Raw genomic sequence first — 20,667 nt, forward strand, 5'->3', positions numbered from 1 at the left:
TACTCTTAAGTGCATTATAATCCTCGCGGTTATATGCCAACTCTGGTATCGCTTTATCAAAACATGTCGAGTAAGGTGTCATACGAATTGGAATACTAACCCCTCGCCAATTCTGGCGACGGGGTTAGCATTCCACCCTTCTAGAGGGACACGACATGTATGTAACCTGTAACCCCGGTTAAAGTCAGACAGAGCCTTAGCATCCACAAAATGGATGCTGCCACCGAGACACAAGTCTGCCCTCCTGCTGCTGGGAGTCCTCCCAGAGCAGGAGGCAAGGACAAAGGGTTTCCTGCCAGCGGCGGTGCTAGCACCGTCCCAGACAGGGTTTTGTGTATTCCAGGTAGGCAGGGCTACAGAGGAAGGTGACTGCAAGTGGCACCCCGGTGCTCACTGTGCATAGGCCGGCTGAAACCAGTTCCAGGGGCACTCCAGCCCCTGGCCTGGGGAAAGCCCGCCAAAGGAGAGGGGTGTAACCACCCCCCTCCTGGTCCCACCCATAGGGCAGGACTTAGTCGCGTGCCAGCCCCCTTTTCCAAGATAAAGGTAGGAGCAGGCCCCCTTCCAAATTAGATCATCTTCGAATCCTGAAACTACTTTCCACGAAAGGAACTCAAGACTTCTTCCTAAGATTTCTCCCTTGTGACTAAGGAGTAGTCACCCTGCATCCGCAGGCACCATCTTAAGAACACTGCGGTCTGCTGCAAGTCTCTCCTCCGGATCAAGACTGCCCAGCTCGACAAGAACCGGCTTCCCTGGCACCTCTGACCTCTACCTACATCATCAGTCACGCTGAGATTCGTGGGTGTGACGAGACCTCGAGGGACCGGCCATCTTCAAGACTGCACGACGCTTGCCCAGCACGACTCCCGAGTGACCCTCGACTGAGTGCTTTGGGGTAAGAGAAGCCCCGACCCTGAGCAGCTCCAGCACCGAAGAGAAGCCCCCCAGCATCTCCACGATCGGCGTGGGGCCCTTCTGCTTTTTGCTGCTCACCGCGTTGTTTGGCTACTAGCCCGCTGGCTTGTGGCCTTCTGAACGACGCCTGACGACATCACTGCTGCTGGTCTGGTTGCTCCAGACTGGCCCTTGCTCCCTTCCAGAAGAGGATCACCCGGGACCCTCCTGGTCCACTCAAGACGCCATTTTGAGTCCACCGCGTGGGCTTGAATTAGCCAAGGCTTGTTGCCCAATCCTGGGTAACTTCGACGCCGACAGCTACATCCATCGTGGGACAGCTCGCCTCTCCATCCTGGTCGCCGACAACGCCTCCTGGTCCGTGAGATCTGCAGAGCCAGCGTCGCCCACTCACCTAGTCGAGGTGACTACCATCCGGTGCCCTCCTGGTGCCCACTGACTACTGGCTAGTAGTCACGAACTTGGTCCCCTCTGCTTTCAGGTGTCATCCTTCTTCCAGATCCAGGCTTGGATCAACTCGAACAATCTTCACTGGTCGCCTGCCAGCATCTTTCTTCCAGGCTCCTGGTCCGGCAACGAGGATTCCCGACGTCTTTTGGGACCTATGCAGCTGCAGCCCCTGGGCTAGGTAACTTCGGCACTTCGGTGTCCCAGCATAGCCTCACTATCCAAGGGTCAGGATCCACTGTCGTTTTCTCCCTACCAGGTCGGGTTCGCCCGTGAACACTAACTTTACCTTTACTAGCTTCCATAGACTTTGTCCCGCATCCCGCGTGAGAGTGCACACTCTGCACCCGAGTCCCCTAGGTCTCCTAGAAGTAATCTAACGATTCTATAGTCAAGTCCTAGCGATCCCAAAGCCTATTAGTACTGTACTTACCTGCTAGTAATTTCGCATTCCACTTTTAGAGTATATGGTTTTTCGTGCCCCTCGGGCATTTGTATATACTGTGCTAACTTAAGTATTTTCGTAAGAGTTTTGTTGTGTGCCTAGCACCCTGTCCTCATAAAGAGTACAGGGTTGTTGTGATTCTAATAAATACACTGTTTATTTTCATAACACTTGTGTGGTGTCCTTTCACTGGGTGTTCAAGGGGTAATGTGATGGTAAAACAGCTGGCTTAACACGCCCTCTAGAGTCTTAGCCTTAGACTGCTCGTATCCATGCTACTAGGATAGCTGGTCTATAAGGTTGACTTACAACCAATCATCAATAAGGGTTGTTTGGACTGATATATAGTGATCACTAGAATAGTGAGCACTGCACATCAGGCCAACTTCTCACATTGGTGAGCAGCGGTTGGGATTTGAGCTTGCTGTTGTTTTACCACACATGCCCTAAGAATATCTTGTGAAAGATCACATAAGTACTAAAGGTACATATAACTTAGCTTAGAATACTCTGAGTTCTACTGAACCAGCTGTTGTAGCTCCTAGGGCCTAGCACACCCTAAACTACAACTCTAGCAAGGGATCAGTAGGCAAACATATAGTGTAGGTAAGTGCACCACTTACACCTCACTAGAAAAGCATGTCTAACCATGGAGAGTCCACTGAGACTCCCCTGGTAAGTGTTGACCCTCCACAGGTCACTTCCAGATATGCAGCTCTCAGTTTCCAGGAGATGAGACAAGTCTGTACCTCCAGGAAACTGAAGCAGGGGTCTAACCCCACCATTCCCTTTCTGATAGGTCTCTTAGAGACATATGATGCCAGAAAGATTTCTCAGTTACATGAGAACATGCCAGCCTTAGAGGGAACCTCTGGGGATCCAGACCTCCCCAACACTGCTACTGCAGTTGGAGAGGAGGAGGATCAGGAGGAACTCTCTGGGGATGAGGTAGACAAAGGTCTTGAGGTAGTCAGAAGGCTAACCAGGGCCAACTTAGACTTACTTGGGCTAGGATCTGGGGGCCCCCCAGTACTAACCCGAAGTGGGCCTAACCTTGGAGTTAGGAGAGATAGATCTCTTTCTAGGGACTCCAATAGGTCTCTGCACTCTAATGCCTCTTCCCAGAGGAGGAGGAACTCTCCACAGAGGAGAGTGACTTCCCCTCAGAGAATAGAGCATGAAGCTAGAATGAGACAGGCTGCTCTGAGGATTAAAAGGGAAGAACTTGCCCTGGCCAAAGAAAAGCTTGCTCTTGCTAGAGAGCAGCAGATGAGTGGGCTAGCTCCCACTGGTGGCAGCAATCTCCCACTGGTGGCAGCAATCTCCCAAGAGATAGAGAGAAGGGTTTAGATACTAAACACCTGACTAAAATAGTGCCCCCCTTTAAGCAAGGGGATGATATCCAGAAATGGATGGCTGCTTTGGAGAGGGCCTGCACTGTGCAGTGCATTCCCCGAAGTCAGTGGGCAGCTATACTGTGGCTCTCCTTTGATGGCAAAGGTAGAGATAAGCTCCTCACTACAAGAGTGGAGGATGCTAATGATTACCAGGTCCTGAAAAATGCACTGATTGATGGGTTTGGTTTAACCACTGAGCAGTACAGGTTGCTGTTCAGAGACACCCAGAAAACTCAGTCTCAGGACTGGTCTGACTTTGTGGATAGTGCCACTAAGGCTTTGGAGGGCTGGTTGCTGGGTAGCAAGGTTACAGATTACACAGGATTGTATAATCTTATGATGAGAGAACAAATTTTAAACAATTGTCAGAACCAGTTGTTGCACCAGCACCTTGTTGATTCAGATCTGACCTCTCCCCAAGAATTGGGAAAGAAGGCAGACAAATGGGTCAGGACAAGGATCAAGCAGAACCAGAACCAGGGTGGTCAGAAGAAAGCAGACCAGAAGGGTAATGCAAAGAGTGAACAAAATGACCAGAAGTCTTCACCAGGTCCCCAACAAACCAAAGAGGGTGGGGGTCAGGCTTCCCAGAAGAAGAAGACTCAAGAAGGCCAGTCAAAAAGGTGGTGCCTGTACTGCAAAAGTAAATCTCACTGGTTTAGTGAGTGCACCAAAAGAGGAGGACAAACTCCTGCCACTACAGCCCCTAAGGCAACTGCACCCCCTAGTACAGTCAGTAGTGGTAGTGTACCTCCCAAGGCATTAGTTGGGTTAACCTTGGGAACTGAGGGGTCTGACAACTTAGTTGGCACACTCACTCAGGCTGTCCTTGTCTGTACAGGGGATATGGATATAACCCCTGAGATAAGTCCCAATACTTTGGGCAAATACAGGCAGACACCTTTGATTAATGGCAAAATGGCTCAGGCCTATAGGGACACTTGTGCCAGTGTCACCATGGTGACACCTAACTTTGTGGACCCTGGACAGATCATGCCAGGTACTGATTTCCTGGTGACCAATGCCAGCAATGTCACTACTAGTCATAGTGTGGCAATTGTGGCTTTCTCCTGGGGTGGAGTGAAGGGACAAAAGAAAGTTGTAGTCAGTTCAGACCTCCCAGTTGATTGTTTGTTGGGCAATGATTTGGAGTCATCACAATGGTCAGAAGTGGAGCAGAGGACTCACATGGAAATGTTAGGCTTGCCAGCACATGTGCTTGCTGTGACTAGGTCACAGGCCAGAAAATGCCCCACTGAACAGGTGCTGGATCCTGAAATGATGGACCAGACACCTTCCAAGAAGAAGAGCAGTAAGGGTAAGGCTTTGCCTTCCCCCTTGCCCCAGGTTGAGGATCAAGTCTCTGAGGAGGCTGATCTGAGAGAACTGAGGGAAACTGAGCCTAAAGAGCTTGAACTTGATCAAGTTGAGTTTCTGGGCTCAGGGGGACCCACCAGAGCAGACCTGGGGAAGGCACAGTTAGACTGCCCTTCCCTTGAACCCCTCAGACAGCAGGCTGCTGCTGAGGCTGCAGGGAATGCCACAGGTGCCCACAGGGTATACTGGGAAGATGGACTCCTGTACTCTGAGTCAAGAGACCCCAAGCCTGGTGCAACCAGGAGGCTGGTCATCCCCTTGTCTCTGAGAGGTTTCCTTCTCACCTTGGCCCATGAGATTCCCCTTGCAGGTCATTTAGGTCAGACAAAGACTTGGGACAGGCTTGTCTCACACTTTCACTGGCCCCATATGAATGAGAATACCAAGGAGTTTTGTCGCTCCTGTGTCACTTGCCAAGCCAGTGGTAAGTCAGGTGGCACAACAAAGGCCCCCCTCATATCACTACCTGTGGTGGGGGTTCCCTTTGAAAGGGTGGGGATTGACATTGTTGGTCCAATGGAACCCCAGACAGCATCAGGGCACAAGTTTATACTGGTGGTAGTGGATCATGCCACCAGGTACCCTGAAGCTATTCCACTTAGGACCACTACAGCACCTGTAGTGGCAAGGGCCCTAGTTGGAGTGTTCTCCAGAGTGGGCTTCCCTAAGGAGGTTGTTTCTGACAGAGGTACAAACTTCATGTCAGGATATCTGACTGCAATGTGGAAGGAGTGTGGTGTGAACTACAAGTTCACCACACCCTACCACCCACAATGCAATGGGCTTGTTGAGAGATTCAACAGGACCCTCAAAGGGATGATTCATGGACTACCTGAAACTCTTAGGAGAAGATGGGATGTCCTGATCCCCTGCCTCTTGTTTGCTTACAGAGAGGTCCCCCAGAAGGGGGTTGGCTACAGCCCTTTTGAGCTTCTGTATGGGCATCCTGTAAGAGGACCCCTGTGTTTGGTGAAGGAAGGATGGGAGAGACCTCTCAAAAAGCCTGCAACCAACATAGTGGACTATGTACTTGGTCTCCGCTCCAGGATGGCTGAGTATATGGAGAAGGCATCTAAAAACCTAGAGGCCAGCCAAGAACTTCAAAAAGCTTGGCATGACCAAAAGGCTGTTCTGACTGTGTACCAGCCAGGACAGAAGGTGTGGGTGCTGGAGCCAGTGGCCCCAGCAGCTCTGAAAGACAAATGGTCTGGGCCCCACACCATCATTGAGCAAAAGGGAGAGGTTACCTACTTGGTGGACCTTGGAACTCCCAGGAGCCCTCTCAGAGTGCTCCATGTTAACAGGCTCAAGGCATATGTTGACAGGAAGGACATGAGCTTGCTCATGGCCACAGATGAGGGACAGGAGGAAGAGAGTGACCCTCTCCCAGACCTGCTCACTCAGAATCCTGATGATGGATCAGTTGATGGTGTTGTCTTTTGTGGCAGCCTCACTGAACATCAGCAACAGGATTGCAGGCAAGTCCTGCAATCCTTCAGACATATGTTCTCTCTGACACCCAGCCAAACTGATTGGTGTACCCATGATGTTGACACTGGGGACAGTCTGCCTGTCAAGAGTAAAATCTACAGACAGCCTGATCATGTTAGAGACTGCATCAAAACTGAAGTGCAGAAAATGATGGAGCTGGGAGTCATTGAGCCCTCAGATAGCCCTTGGGCTAGCCCAGTAGTTCTAGTGCCAAAGCCTCACACCCAGGGTGGTAAGAAAGAGATGAGGTTTTGTGTAGACTACAGAGGCCTCAATGCAGTCACTAAGACTGATGCCCACCCAATACCAAGAGCAGATGAACTTATAGATAAATTGGCTTCTGCCAACTTCTTAAGTACATTTGATTTGACAGTTGGGTATTGGCAAATCAGGTTAGCTGAGGAGGCCAAACCCAAGACAGCATTTTCTACCCCTGGAGGGCATTATCAGTTTGTGGTAATGCCCTTTGGACTGAAAAATGCACCTGCCACCTTCCAAAGGTTGGTGAATCAAGTCCTCACTGGGCTGGATGACTTCTGTGCAGCATATCTAGACGATATTGCTGTCTTTAGCTCCACCTGGGAGGATCACCTGGTCCACCTGAGGAAAGTGTTAGAGGCTCTGCAAAAGGCAGGCCTCACTATCAAGGCCACAAAGTGCCAGATAGGGCAGACACAGGTTGTATACCTGGGCCACCTTGTAGGTGGAGGCCAGGTTCAGCCACTGAAGAGTAAGATACAGGCCATCAAGGACTGGACTCCTCCAATCACCTAGACTCAAGTTCGAGCTTTCTTGGGCCTGACTGGGTACTATAGGAAGTTTGTCAGAAATTATGGGTCCATAGTGACCCCTCTTAATGACCTGACAAGCAAAAAGATGCCAAAGAAAGTTCAGTGGACAGCAAGCTGTCAGAAAGCATTCAATGACCTAAAGCAGGCCATGTGCACAGCACCTATCCTAAAGAGTCCAGATTACTCCAAGCCATTCATTGTCCAAACAGATGCTTCTGAGTTGGGTGTGGGGGCTGTTCTGTCTCAACTGAATTTTGATGGTAATGATCAGCCTATTGCTTTCATTAGTAGGAGGTTGACACCCAGAGAGAAAAATTGGTCAGCTATTGAGAGGGAGGCCTTTGCTGTGGTCTGGGCCCTGAAGAAGCTGAGGGCCTACTTGTTTGGCACTCACTTCACCATTCAGACAGACCATAAGCCCCTCTTGTGGCTAAATCAGATGAAGGGTGAAAACCCCAAACTGCTTAGGTGGTCCATTTCCCTACAGGGGATGGATTTTACAGTGGAGCATAGACCTGGTACTGATCACAGCAATGCTGATGGGCTCTCCAGGTATTTCCACTTAGAGCAAGAAGACTCACCTGGTCAAGGTTAGTTTATTGTCCCAAAGTTTGGGGGGGGGGGGGTCATGTAGGAGAGTAGGGTCTGCAATCCTATGATCACCCAGATTTTTGCTTTTTGCTGCACTGGTTTACGACTTTCCCTGGCTGTGGGCCTGCTAATCAGACCCACAGCCTAGCTGTTCTCTCTATCCAAATTGTACTCAGGTACTGAATTGGCACTGGGCCCTCTCCAAGTCCCTGTACCCAGGGCTGAGGTGTACCCAGAAGTCTCCCAGGGGCTGAAGCATGTATTATGCCACCCCTGGGCTGACTAACTAAACTGACACAACTGGCTGCACGACAGCTGGGGCAAGGTGGTGTAATCACCCTTTGCTTTAGATATAGTATACCTATATCTAACCCTAAAAATGGACACACAGATCTCCTATCAGTCACTCCTATGGCAGGCCTTAACAATCCTGAAGGCAGAGTGCTTGGAATCGTGTGAGATAGTGCTCTGGCATGAGCTGAGCCTGTCTGCGGCTTTCGGGATCCATCCCTTAGCCGTTTCCATGATATCGCATACCATATACTCTTAAGTGCATTATAATCCTCGCGGTTATATGCCAACTCTGGTATCGCTTTATCAAAACATGTCGAGTAAGGTGTCATACGAATTGGAATACTAACCCCTCGCCAATTCTGGCGACGGGGTTAGCATTCCACCCTTCTAGAGGGACACGACATGTATGTAACCTGTAACCCCGGTTAAAGTCAGACAGAGCCTTAGCATCCACAAAATGGATGCTGCCACCGAGACACAAGTCTGCCCTCCTGCTGCTGGGAGTCCTCCCAGAGCAGGAGGCAAGGACAAAGGGTTTCCTGCCAGGGGCGGTGCTAGCACCGTCCCAGACAGGGTTTTGTGTATTCCAGGTAGGCAGGGCTACAGAGGAAGGTGACTGCAAGTGGCACCCCGGTGCTCACTGTGCATAGGCCGGCTGAAACCAGTTCCAGGGGCACTCCAGCCCCTGGCCTGGGGAAAGCCCGCCAAAGGAGAGGGGTGTAACCACCCCCCTCCTGGTCCCACCCATAGGGCAGGACTTAGTCGCGTGCCAGCCCCCTTTTCCAAGATAAAGGTAGGAGCAGGCCCCCTTCCAAATTAGATCATCTTCGAATCCTGAAACTACTTTCCACGAAAGGAACTCAAGACTTCTTCCTAAGATTTCTCCCTTGTGACTAAGGAGTAGTCACCCTGCATCCGCAGGCACCATCTTAAGAACACTGCGGTCTGCTGCAAGTCTCTCCTCCGGATCAAGACTGCCCAGCTCGACGAGAACCGGCTTCCCTGGCACCTCTGACCTCTACCTACATCATCAGTCACGCTGAGATTCGTGGGTGTGACGAGACCTCGAGGGACCGGCCATCTTCAAGACTGCACGACGCTTGCCCAGCACGACTCCCGAGTGACCCTCGACTGAGTGCTTTGGGGTAAGAGAAGCCCCGACCCTGAGCAGCTCCAGCACCGAAGAGAAGCCCCCCAGCATCTCCACGATCGGCGTGGGGCCCTTCTGCTTTTTGCTGCTCACCGCGTTGTTTGGCTACTAGCCCGCTGGCTTGTGGCCTTCTGAACGACGCCCGACGACATCACTGCTGCTGGTCTGGTTGCTCCAGACTGGCCCTTGCTCCCTTCCAGAAGAGGAGCACCCGGGACCCTCCTGGTCCACTCAAGACGCCATTTTGAGTCCACCGCGTGGGCTTGAATTAGCCAAGGCTTGTTGCCCAATCCTGGGTAACTTCGACGCCGACAGCTTCATCCATCGTGGGACAGCTCGCCTCTCCATCCTGGTCGCCGACAACGCCTCCTGGTCCGTGAGATCTGCAGAGCCAGCGTCGCCCACTCACCTAGTCGAGGTGACTACCATCCGGTGCCCTCCTGGTGCCCACTGACTACTGGCTAGTAGTCACGAACTTGGTCCCCTCTGCTTTCAGGTGTCATCCTTCTTCCAGATCCAGGCTTGGATCAACTCGAACAATCTTCACTGGTCGCCTGCCAGCATCTTTCTTCCAGGCTCCTGGTCCGGCAACGAGGATTCCCGACGTCTTTTGGGACCTATGCAGCTGCAGCCCCTGGGCTAGGTAACTTCGGCACTTCGGTGTCCCAGCATAGCCTCACTATCCAAGGGTCAGGATCCACTGTCGTTTTCTCCCTACCAGGTCGGGTTCGCCCGTGAACACTAACTTTACCTTTACTAGCTTCCATAGACTTTGTCCCGCATCCCGCGTGATAGTGCACACTCTGCACCCGAGTCCCCTAGGTCTCCTAGAAGTAATCTAACGATTCTATAGTCAAGTCCTAGCGATCCCAAAGCCTATTAGTACTGTACTTACCTGCTAGTAATTTCGCATTCCACTTTTAGAGTATATGGTTTTTCGTGCCCCTCGGGCATTTGTATATACTGTGCTAACTTAAGTATTTTCGTAAGAGTTTTGTTGTGTGCCTAGCACCCTGTCCTCATAAAGAGTACAGGGTTGTTGTGATTCTAATAAATACACTGTTTATTTTCATAACACTTGTGTGGTGTCCTTTCACTGGGTGTTCAAGGGGTAATGTGATGGTAAAACAGCTGGCTTAACACGCCCTCTAGAGTCTTAGCCTTAGACTGCTCGTATCCATGCTACTAGGATAGCTGGTCTATAAGGTTGACTTACAACCAATCATCAATAAGGGTTGTTTGGACTGATATATAGTGATCACTAGAATAGTGAGCACTGCACATCAGGCCAACTTCTCACACGGATGCTTCTCTCCTGGGATGGGGAGCGCACTCCGGAGACCTGCAGATTCAAGGGACGTGGTCCCCGTCGGAGTCCACGTACCACATCAATTTCCTGGAACTCAGGGCTGTTCACTTGGCGCTAAAGGCTTTTCAACCGTCCTTCCAGGCCAACTCTCTGCTTGTACAGACGGACAATACGACCACGATGTATTACCTCAACAAGCAGGGGGGCTCGAGATCACGCACTCTGTCTCAGGAGGCGCAGGCGATCTGGCATTGGCTTCTGGCTCGAGGACTCTCGATAACGGCCACTCATCTGCCAGGTGTGCAGAATGTTCAGGCAGACGAGCTGAGCAGACTGATTCAGGAAAACCACGAATGGGTCATGAACGACGAAGTACTAGGAGAAGTCTTCGCAAGGTGGGGCACTCCAGACATAGATCTGTTCGCCGCCGCCGAAAACAGCAAATGCCGAGACTTCGCCTCCAGGTACTACCAATCCTGGGTCCAGCGACGTCGACAGCAGATATCTTCGTGGGACAGCTCGCACCTCCATCCTGGTCGCCCACAATGCCTCCTGGTCCGAGAGACTGCAGAGCTCAGCAGCGCCCACTCACCTGGTTGAGGTGACTTCGCCCGGTGCCACTCTGGTGCCCACCTAAATCACTTGCTAGTGATTCAGAACTTGGTCCCCTCTGCTTACAGGTCTTCCTCTTCCCGATCCAGGCTTGGATCCCCAAGAACTTCTTCACTGGTCACCTGCCAGCAACTTCTTTCTTCAGGCTCCTGGTTCATCAACGAAGAAACCCGACGACATTTGAACCCTATGCAGCCGCAGCCCCTGGGCTAGGTAAACCGAGTACTCCGGTGCTCCAGCATAGACCAACTCTCTAAGTGTCTAGATCCACTTTCGTTTTTGACCTACCTAGTCGGGTTCGCCCGAAAACACTAACTTTGCTTTTACTAGCCTCCATAGACTTTTTCCCCGCCTTACGCGTGAGAGTTCCCACTCTGCACACGACGTCCCTAGGCCTCCTGCTTGCAATCTAAAGGTTCAGTAGTCCAGTCCTAGCGATTCTAAAGCCTATGAGAATAGTTACTTACCTGCTAGTATTTCGCATTCCACTTGTATAGTATATGGTTTTTCTGTAGTAGGGGATCTCTGTGTATAGTCATAATCTAGTGAATAGTCCCGCCCATGTGCGTGGACCCCGGAGCAATCAAAAATAATCTCTTACAGTGTCAAAAAATGCAGAAAATGCATAGACACTTAAGAGAGAATTTAAAGACAGATAATGCAGCCAAAAAGGCTACACTGTCCAGTACTTCAACTAGAAATTCCACCATAAAATCCACAAAACAGCAAAGCCTGTACAGATTTCCCTTACTTAACAGCAAAATCCCTCAGGAATGATAGAGAGAAGAACCTGGACAGACAAGCCCCATAGGCTGCCATTATGTGGCTTAATTAGGATACTGTGCCTTTAAGGAACCTTCCAGAACCTTCTCCCAGTATCCCAGAATGCATAGCAGGTCCAACTTAGTTTCAGTTCTTTTTTCCGGCTCCTGCAAACAGGACCCTGGAGCATTGAGCTCTCCCTTTTCAAGGGTTTTTGTTAGTGTTTTACACTAATTTCAATTTTTGGTGCTTTTAAAGTACTTTGGTGACTTTCTTTCTGTGTTTCTGCACTCTTTTTTGTCCATAATGCCTGCATTATTCGACAAATGCCCTGAGTGCTCAAGGAAGAAGGCCAAGTCAGACTCCCATGAGGTCTGTATTCTCTGCCTTCCCTCTTCCCACATTCCTGAGGACTGTGTGATCTGCAGAGGAAGAAGATCAGGCTTCAGGGGCTTGAAGAGAGAAGATTGAAGGCACGAGGTGGGTCAGGAGGGGCTCCTTCTACCCATGCTGAGGCCTCTGGGGGGCTCCCCAGGGGCAGGAAGACCAGCCCTCGCCCAAGATCTCCGTCTGGGTCAGTTGCGCTGACCATGACGTCGAGGGGGCGATCAACGGCCAGTTCCAGGTCTCCCCAGGGCTCTGGGTCGAGAAAACGTCGCCCGTCGACGTCGAGGAACGTGTTCCGGCCGCCGTCGAAGCCGGTGTCGATCTCCTCGTCGTCGGCGTCGAGTGGTCGACATCGGAGGGCCCGGCGTCGGCGCTCGCCGTCGAGGCGACACCGCCGTTCGCCGTCGAGGACATCGTCGTCGAGGGGATCCTCGTCGTCGAGGCCGCCGTCGAGACGGAAGGCGTCTCCGGCGCCGAAGAGGTCGACGTCGAAGCATTCTAAAAGACCGACGTCGAGACGGTCAAGGAGATCGACGTCGAGAGGGTCCGAGAGGTCGACGTCGAGAAGGTCCAAAGGGTCGACGTCGAGGCGATCCAAGAGGTCGACGTCGAGGCCGGCGAAGAGGTCGAGGTCGCCGTCGAGGCACCATCGCCCGTCGTCGAGGTTTCGTGGTTCGTCGATCTGGTCGGGGTCGAGACGGAGACACGGTTCGACGTCGAGAAGTGTGAATCGGTCGACGCCGAAGGACCGTTCGACGTCGAGGGGCCATCGGTCGTCGTCTGCACGCCGATCTTCAGCGTCTGGAGGTCCTAAGGACAGGCCCAGGACTGTGGGGGGCTCCCCACACTCCGGAAGAGATGGTGGCTCGCCGGGAACGGCGCATTCCGGGGTGGATACTCCGATGAAGCCTTCTACACCTCCTTCGCGGCCGGCTGTGCCGAAGGGTCCGCCTCCGAAGGCCCCGACCCCGCCTCCGAAGCCGGGTCCGCAGACCCCGCGTACGGTTACTCCTCCACCCCCGGTTCCGCCGAGGGCGGTGTCGATGCCTAAGTTTCCGACGCCTCCGGAGAAGACGCCTAAGAAGCCTAGGACTCCTGACCCTGGGAGGCCGAAGGAGCGTCCGAGGCCCAAGAGGTCGAGGTCGAGGTCTCGCTCGGGGAGGCGGGACAGATCGAGGAGTGGGCATGGATCTTCCTCACGATCCAGGCGTCACCACAAGAGACGTCGGTCCAGGTCACGTTCTGCCTCTGGGACCCGTTCCTACTCGCCCACGCTGTCCGATTCGCCGGAGACTAGGGTGTCTCCGATAGACGATATAAGCACATTTCAGGAGGTTCTCCTGCGTGGAGCGGCGAAGTTGGGCATCAAGGTTGAAGCGCCTACGACTTCTACCTCGGTGATATTTGAGACATTACACAAAAGGCACTTGTCTCGCCCCCTGTTACCTTTGGTGCCGGGGCTCCTTGAGCCCGCCGAGCAGCTATTCCTGACGCCGGCAGCGGTGAAGTCTGCGCCTTCCAGGATCCTAAAGAAGTACAGGGCTCCGGACTCAGACCCAGCCTTCTTGAGGAAGGACCCGGTACCGGATTCAGTCATCGTGACTGCTGCACGTAAGCTTCATGCCACCTCCCCTGCGTCCACGGTGCCTCCGGACAAGGAGAGCCGCTGGATCGACTCTGCTGGTCGTGAGGCGTGTGGGACATCCGCCTCGTCGATGAAGGCCGCCAGTGACTCGGCTTTGCTGGGGCGTTACGACCGGTCCCTGTGGAACTCGATGGAGCAGTTCGCAGACCTTGTCCCTCGAGACCGCAAGGAGGACTTCATGGAGATCGTCCAGGAGGGGATGCTGGTCTCTAACCAGGCCATCGGCGCCGCAGCGGACATATCCTTGCTGTCCGCGCACGGATATTGCCACGGGATTCACCAGAGACGCCATGCTTGGCTCAGGTCCTCGGATGCTTGTTTCCGTTCTGGGAAGGACATGGCTTTTGTAGTTCGGACTGGACTGTTCCCATGGGGCAACAGGGTCAGCGCTGATTTGCATATCGCCATTGTCTAACCCAGGGTGGTGTGGAGTGGAAAAACGATGGATTTGGGCCCAGATCTTTTGACTGGGGTGAATGTGTGACATTGATCCACATTCTGTCCATCATTGTTGTGTTTGCAGTTACCGCTCTAAGTGTACTGGGGATGCTCAGACGTGAGTCCCAGACACTCCACACCACTGGAATCAAGCTAGCCGGGCTGATGAGAGGTGTTACCTCGAAACCGGGCCGGTCCTCGGATGCTTGTTTCCGTTCTGGGAAGGACATGGCTTTTGTAGTTCGGACTGGACTGTTCCCATGGGGCAACAGGGTCAGCGCTGATTTGCATATCGCCATTGTCTAACCCAGGGTGGTGTGGAGTGGAAAAACGATGGATTTGGGCCCAGATCTTTTGACTGGGGTGAATGTGTGACATTGATCCACATTCTGTCCATCATTGTTGTGTTTGCAGTTACCGCTCTAAGTGTACTGGGGATGCTCAGACGTGAGTCCCAGACACTCCACACCACTGGAATCAAGCTAGCCGGGCTGATGAGAGGTGTTACCTCGAAACCGGGCCGGTCCTCGGATGCTTGTTTCCGTTCTGGGAAGGACATGGCTTTTGTAGTTCGGACTGGACTGTTCCCATGGGGCAACAGGGTCAGCGCTGATTTGCATATCGCCATTGTCTAACCCAGGGTGGTGTGGAGTGGAAAAACGATGGATTTGGGCCCAGATCTTTTGACTGGGGTGAATGTGTGACATTGATCCACATTCTGTCCATCATTGTTGTGTTTGCAGTTATGGCTCAGGTTGACGTCACTGAAACCGGAAGCACAGCAGCGCGTGGCGAATCTCCCGTTTTCCAGAGATACCCTCTTCGGGAAACACGCGGATGACGAGATGGCCAGGATGAAGGCCGAGGCGGAGACCCTGACGGCAGTGGGCTTGGAGAAGCCCAAGGAGAAGAAACCCTTCCGACAGTACCAACGTCGGTTTGGGTCGCAGGGTCGTGGAAGGGGTCAGTCTGCTGGACAACATCAACAGCAGCAACAGCAGCAGCAGTACAGGCGGCCCTTCCAGAAACGCCAAGGTGGTAGAGGTCATCAACAGTCCTCTACCGCGACCAAGGGCCCGGCCGGGTCCCGTCCCTGAGCTGTTACTTCCCCCTCGTCCGTTACCCGCTCCGGTGGGGGGAAGCGTTCAATTTTTTCTGGCAGAGTGGAGAAAAATTACTCAGGACAAGTGGGTGCTGAATATTGTTTGCAATGGATACAGTCTACGTTTCACCAGCCCTCCTCCATCGATTCCTCCCGTCAGCTCGCAGTATCAACTGCGCGAGCTTCAGGCGGAGGCGGACATTCTGCTAAGGAAGAGGGCGATCGAAGGCGTACCTCTGTCTCAAAGAGGAAGAGGTCTTTACTCTCGGTTCTTTCTTGTCCGCAAGAAGGACAAAAACGAGTTCAGGCCCATTCTGGATTTGCGACAGGCAAACAAGTGGATTCTCAGAGAAAAGTTTCGCATGCTGTCGTTGCATCAGATCTACCCTCAGCTGCAACGTGGAGATTGGATGTGTGCCATAGATCTACAGGACGCATACTTCCACGTGCCCATTGCGTGCAAACACAGGAAGTTTCTGCGATTTCAAGTCGGCGCCAATCACTATCAGTACACGGTGCTACCCTTCGGGCTGAAGTCTGCACCCAGGACATTCTCGAAATGTATGGCAGTGGTAGCAGCACACCTGCGGAAGAACAAGGTGTTTGTCTACCCGTACCTGGACGATTGGTCGATCAAGGCCTCCTCCTTCTCGGAAGCTCAAGCACACTTCCAGAAGACGTGCGTTCTCTTGAACAAGCTGGGGTTGCACATCAACATGTCCAAGTCGGTCCCGATTCCGGTCCAGTGCATCCAGTACTTGGGAGCCTCCATCAATACGCTGTCAGCAAGCGTGTCTCCTTCGGAAGAGCGACGTTTATCACTCCTTCGGAAGGCTCAGGCTCTCATGGACACTCCGTCTACGACAGTGAGGACGGTGTCGTCTCTGCTGGGATCGATGGCCTCTTGCATCTTCCTCACTCCTCACGCACGGCTACAGATGAGACCTCTGCAGGAGTGCTTGGAGGATCAGTGGGACCAGAGGAGAGGTTCTTGGGACGACAAGATACGACTGTCTCTACATGCTCTTCAGTCTCTGAAGTGGTGGTGCTCGAAGGAGAATCTCCTCAGAGGGGTTCCCTTCCACAAGGACATTCCCACACAGACCATCGTGACGGATGCGTCTCTCCAAGGCTGGGGGGGCGCACTCCGGAGACCTGCAAATTCAAGGGGCGTGGTCCCCGACGGAGTCCACGTACCACATCAATTTCCTGGAACTGAGAGCTGTTCACTTGGCACTGAAGGCCTTTCATCCGTCCTTTCAGACCAACTCTCTGCTTGTTCAGACGGACAACACGACTACGATGTATTACCTCAACAAGCAGGGGGGCTCGAGATCGCGCACTCTGTCGCAGGAGGCGCAGGCGATCTGGCACTGGCTTCTGGCTCGAGGACTGTCGATAACGGCCACCCATCTGCCAGGTGTGCAGAATGTTCAGGCAGACGAACTGAGCAGACTCATTCAGGAAAACCACGAATGGGTCATAAACGACGAAGTACTAGGAGAAGTCTTCGCAAGGTGGGGAACTCCAGACGTAGATCTGTTCGCCACCGCCGAAAACAGCAAATGCCGAGGCTTCGCCTCCAGGTACTACCAGCCGGGGACGCTGGGGAACGCGTTATGGATCAACTGGTCGAACAGCTTTCTGTACGCTTTTCCACCAATTCCCCTGATTCCGGCGGTTCTCATCAAGCTGTCCCAATCCAGGGCGAGAATGATTCTGTAGTAGGGGATCTCTGTGTATAGTCATAATCTAGTGAATAGTCCCGCCCATGTGCGCGGACCCCGGAGCAATCAAAAATAATCTCTTAAGCTGTCAAAACATGCAGACCTGCATAGACACTTAAGAGAGAATTTAAAGACAGATAATGCAGCCTATATCCACAGGCTACACTGTCCAATACTTCAACTGGAAATTCCACCAAAAACCACAACAGCACAGCCTGTCCAGGGTTTTCCACAGAGAAAAACCTTGCTTTTAACAGCAAAACCCTCTGGAATGATAGAGAGGAAGGAGTGGACAGACAAGCCCCATAGGCTGCCATTATGTGGCTCAAAACAGGATACTGTGCCTTTAAGAGAACCTTCCAGAAGCCTCACAGTATCCCAGAATGCAGTGCAGGTCCCTTTCTCCTTCAGTTCTTTTTTTCAGGCTCCTGCTAGCAGGACCCTGGAGCATTAGCTCTTCTTTTCTGAGCTTTTTCTATGCTATTTTTGTGATATTTTTGGATTTTTGTAGCTTCACTCGACGTCTTTGGCCTTTATCTGCATTCTGCTGTGGTTTTTTGGCAGAATTTCTGCAGTCGTCTTGTCTTTAGACTATTTGTAGTCTGACATGTGCTTTGTCTGCAGCTGAGCTGAAGGCCGAAGCTGAAGCTCACAGGGTTTGTACTCTGTGCTTGCCTGTGTCTTCGGACACCTGTCTTCTCTGTACCTTCTTTTCTAGGGGGCTTCGGCTTCCAGGTTTCAAACAGAGGAGTTTGAAGGCATCTTCAGCCTCTGGGTGAGGTGAGGGTAGGTCCTCTACCGAGTCCCATGCTGTAATCTCTGGGGTTATCCCCAGTAAGGGCACGTCTGAGCTATGACGCGGTTCCAGTCGGCGTTGGGGCCGTCGTGGAGTGCCTGGACGTCATGTGGTGCCTCGACGTCGACGTCATGGAGTGCCTCGACGTCGACGTCATGGAGTGCCTCGAGTCATGGAGTGCGTCGACGTCATGGAGTGCCTCGACGTCGACGTCATGGAGTGCCTCGACGTCGACGTCATGGAGTGCCTCGACGTCGACGTCATGGAGTGCCTCGACGTCGACGTCATGGAGTGCCTCGACGTCGACGTCATGGAGTGCCTCGACGTCGACGTCATGGAGTGCCTCGACGTCGACGTCATGGAGTGCTTCGACGTCATGAGGTGCCTCGACGTCATGGAGTGCTTCGACGTCGACGTCATGGAGTGCTTCGACGTCGACGTCATGGAGTGCTTCGACGTCATGAGGTGCCTCGACGTCGACGTCATGGAGTGCTTCGACGTCATGAGGTGCCTCGACGTCATGGAGTGCTTCGACGTCGACGTCATGGAGTGCTTCGACGTCATGGGGTGCCTCGACGTCATGGAGTACTTCGACGTCATGAGGTGCCTCGACGTCGACGTCATGGAGTGTCTCGACGTCATGAGGTGCCTCGACGTCGACGTCATGGAGTGTCTCGACGTCGACGTCATGGAGTGTCTCGACGTCGACGTCATGGAGTGTCTCGACGTCGACGTCATGGAGTGTCTCGACGTCATGGAGTGTCTCGACGTCGACGTCATGGAGTGTCTCGACGTCATGGGATGTCTCGACGTCGACGTCATGTCTCGACGTCGACGTCATGGGGTGTCTCTATGTCATGGAGTATCTTGACGTCATGGGGTTCCCCGACGTCATGGGGCGCCTCGACGTCATGGAGCGGTGATGCTCGACGTCATGGAGCGGTGATGCTCGACGTCATGGAGCGGTGATGCTCGACGTCATGGAGCGGTGATGCTCGACGTCATGGAGCGGTGATGCTCGACGTCATGGAGCGGTGATGCTCGACGTCATGGAGCAGGGATGCTCGACGTCATGGGGCAGGGATGCTCGATGTCATGTGACAGTGAGGCTAGACGTCATGGAGCGGTGAGGCTCGACGTCATGGAGCAGTGATGCTCCTTTTGGGGCATTGGTCTCTTGGGCTCTGCCCTCTTCCGTTGGGTCCGGCCGTCACCGTTAGGGATGGCTCGGCGTCTTCGTGTTTGACACCTAGTGACATTTTGACGTCTGAGTGTTGGTTGTCGTAGAGACAGTCACTATCTTAATGATAGTGACGTCGTAGTGAGGTCGGCGTCATGGGTTACAGCCGCAGAGTACTGCCGGCTCTTGACGCCTGGGTCTGGTTCCAGGCCTCGCTCCTTGGTGAGCCTACCGTCGTAGAGGAGACTTTGTGTTCCCGGCACCTTCCACTCACGACGCAGAGCGGTTGATCAGCGTCGAGGAACCCTTCTGATGGGGAGTTGGTGGTTACTCACCACGTGTACGCGGTGGACGTTTGGCCTTTTGCTTAGTTTTGAGTGCTTGCATGCCTGCACGTCTGCTAGGTCGCCTCCTGCTCATCCACTACTGGTGAGACCACCGGGGATGTTTCAGAATCCTCTCGGTTCCCTCTTCCGTCCACCTCCCCAGGGGCCTTTTGCCCCTCCGTCTGCGAACCTCCGTGCCTTGATGCCAGGGATGCGTCTGCCATGAGTACGGGGAGTCCCTCTCCGACTCTTTACTGGTTGGCGGGACTTACCTTTCGTCCACTACCGCTTGGCAGGAGGTTCTGGCTCTGACCGTGCTCCTGACTTGGTCGCAGGGGTGGCGGCATGTGGACCTCGCGCTGTGGCCCGCTGTTGTTGGACCGTTGTTGTGAGATCCCTCTGTGGGGGGGGGTTTCTTAACCGATTTGTGGTTCCTCTGCCGAGAGACAGGAGGGAAGCCTTACAAGAGGTGGTCTAATGGCCTGATAGTTTCGGTTCTAGGCATCGGTGTCGGAGCGAAGTTTTTCTCTCCTGCCGACCCCCAGGTATTGTGGGTTTATCCTACGTTGCCATACTTTCTTCGCCTGACGTCTCTGCAGCCTGCGGCTCAGCAGTGTGCTTCTACTCTCCCGTTCTTTGGGCAGCCCTTGGGTTGCCATCAGAGTAGTGAGTGGCCCGCATGAAGTCTGAATCGGAGACTTTTGGACGGCTGTAGGTTTGGGGCGCGGTGAACGGCCTGAGGCCTTCTGCCCTTTCTAGCGGCGTTTTCCTCCCAGGTTTTGCCGGTGGTCCCGGGCCGCCATTTAATGCTTTACAAGTATGTTGTGCGCATATGCGGGAGAGCTTGTGGCTCCTCGGCGAACAAAGGCCGGCTGGGTCTGAGTCAGTCTTCGGTTCATCGGCCCTCCTCCAGCACTTCTTCCGGTCGGCTCGCGGTTTCAGCGGTGCGAGCTCGAAGCAGAGGCCGTTGTCCTGTTTAGGACAAGGGCGGTAGAGGGCGTACCTCTGTCCCAAAGGGGGAGAGGTCTGTACTCCCGGCTCTTCTGGTTCACGAGAAGGACAGGTACGAGTTCAGGCCCATTCTGGATTTGCGACGAGCAAACCAGTGGATTCGCAGTAGAGGAGTTTCGCATGCTGTCGTTGCATCAGGTTTATACTCAGCTGCAACAGGGAGATTGGCTTGGTGCCATAGATCTACGGGATGCATACTCCCATGTGCTCATTGCACACAGGAAGTTCCTGCGATTCCAAGTCGGCGCCCATCGTTCTCAGTACTCAGTACTGCCAGTCGGGCTGAGGTCTGCGCCCAGACTATATTCTCGAAGTGCATGGCAGTGGTAGCTGCACGCCTGTGAAAAATCGAGGTGGCTTCTCTAACCGTGCCTGGACGATTGGTTGGTCAGGGCCTCCTCCTTCTCGGAAGCTCAGGCGCACTTCAAGAGGACGTGCGTTCTCTGGAGCGAGCTGGGGTTGCACATCAAC

The sequence above is a fragment of the Lissotriton helveticus genome, chromosome 1_1, assembly GCF_964261635.1.
Source record: "Lissotriton helveticus chromosome 1_1, aLisHel1.1, whole genome shotgun sequence".
NCBI lineage: Eukaryota > Metazoa > Chordata > Amphibia > Caudata > Salamandridae > Lissotriton > Lissotriton helveticus.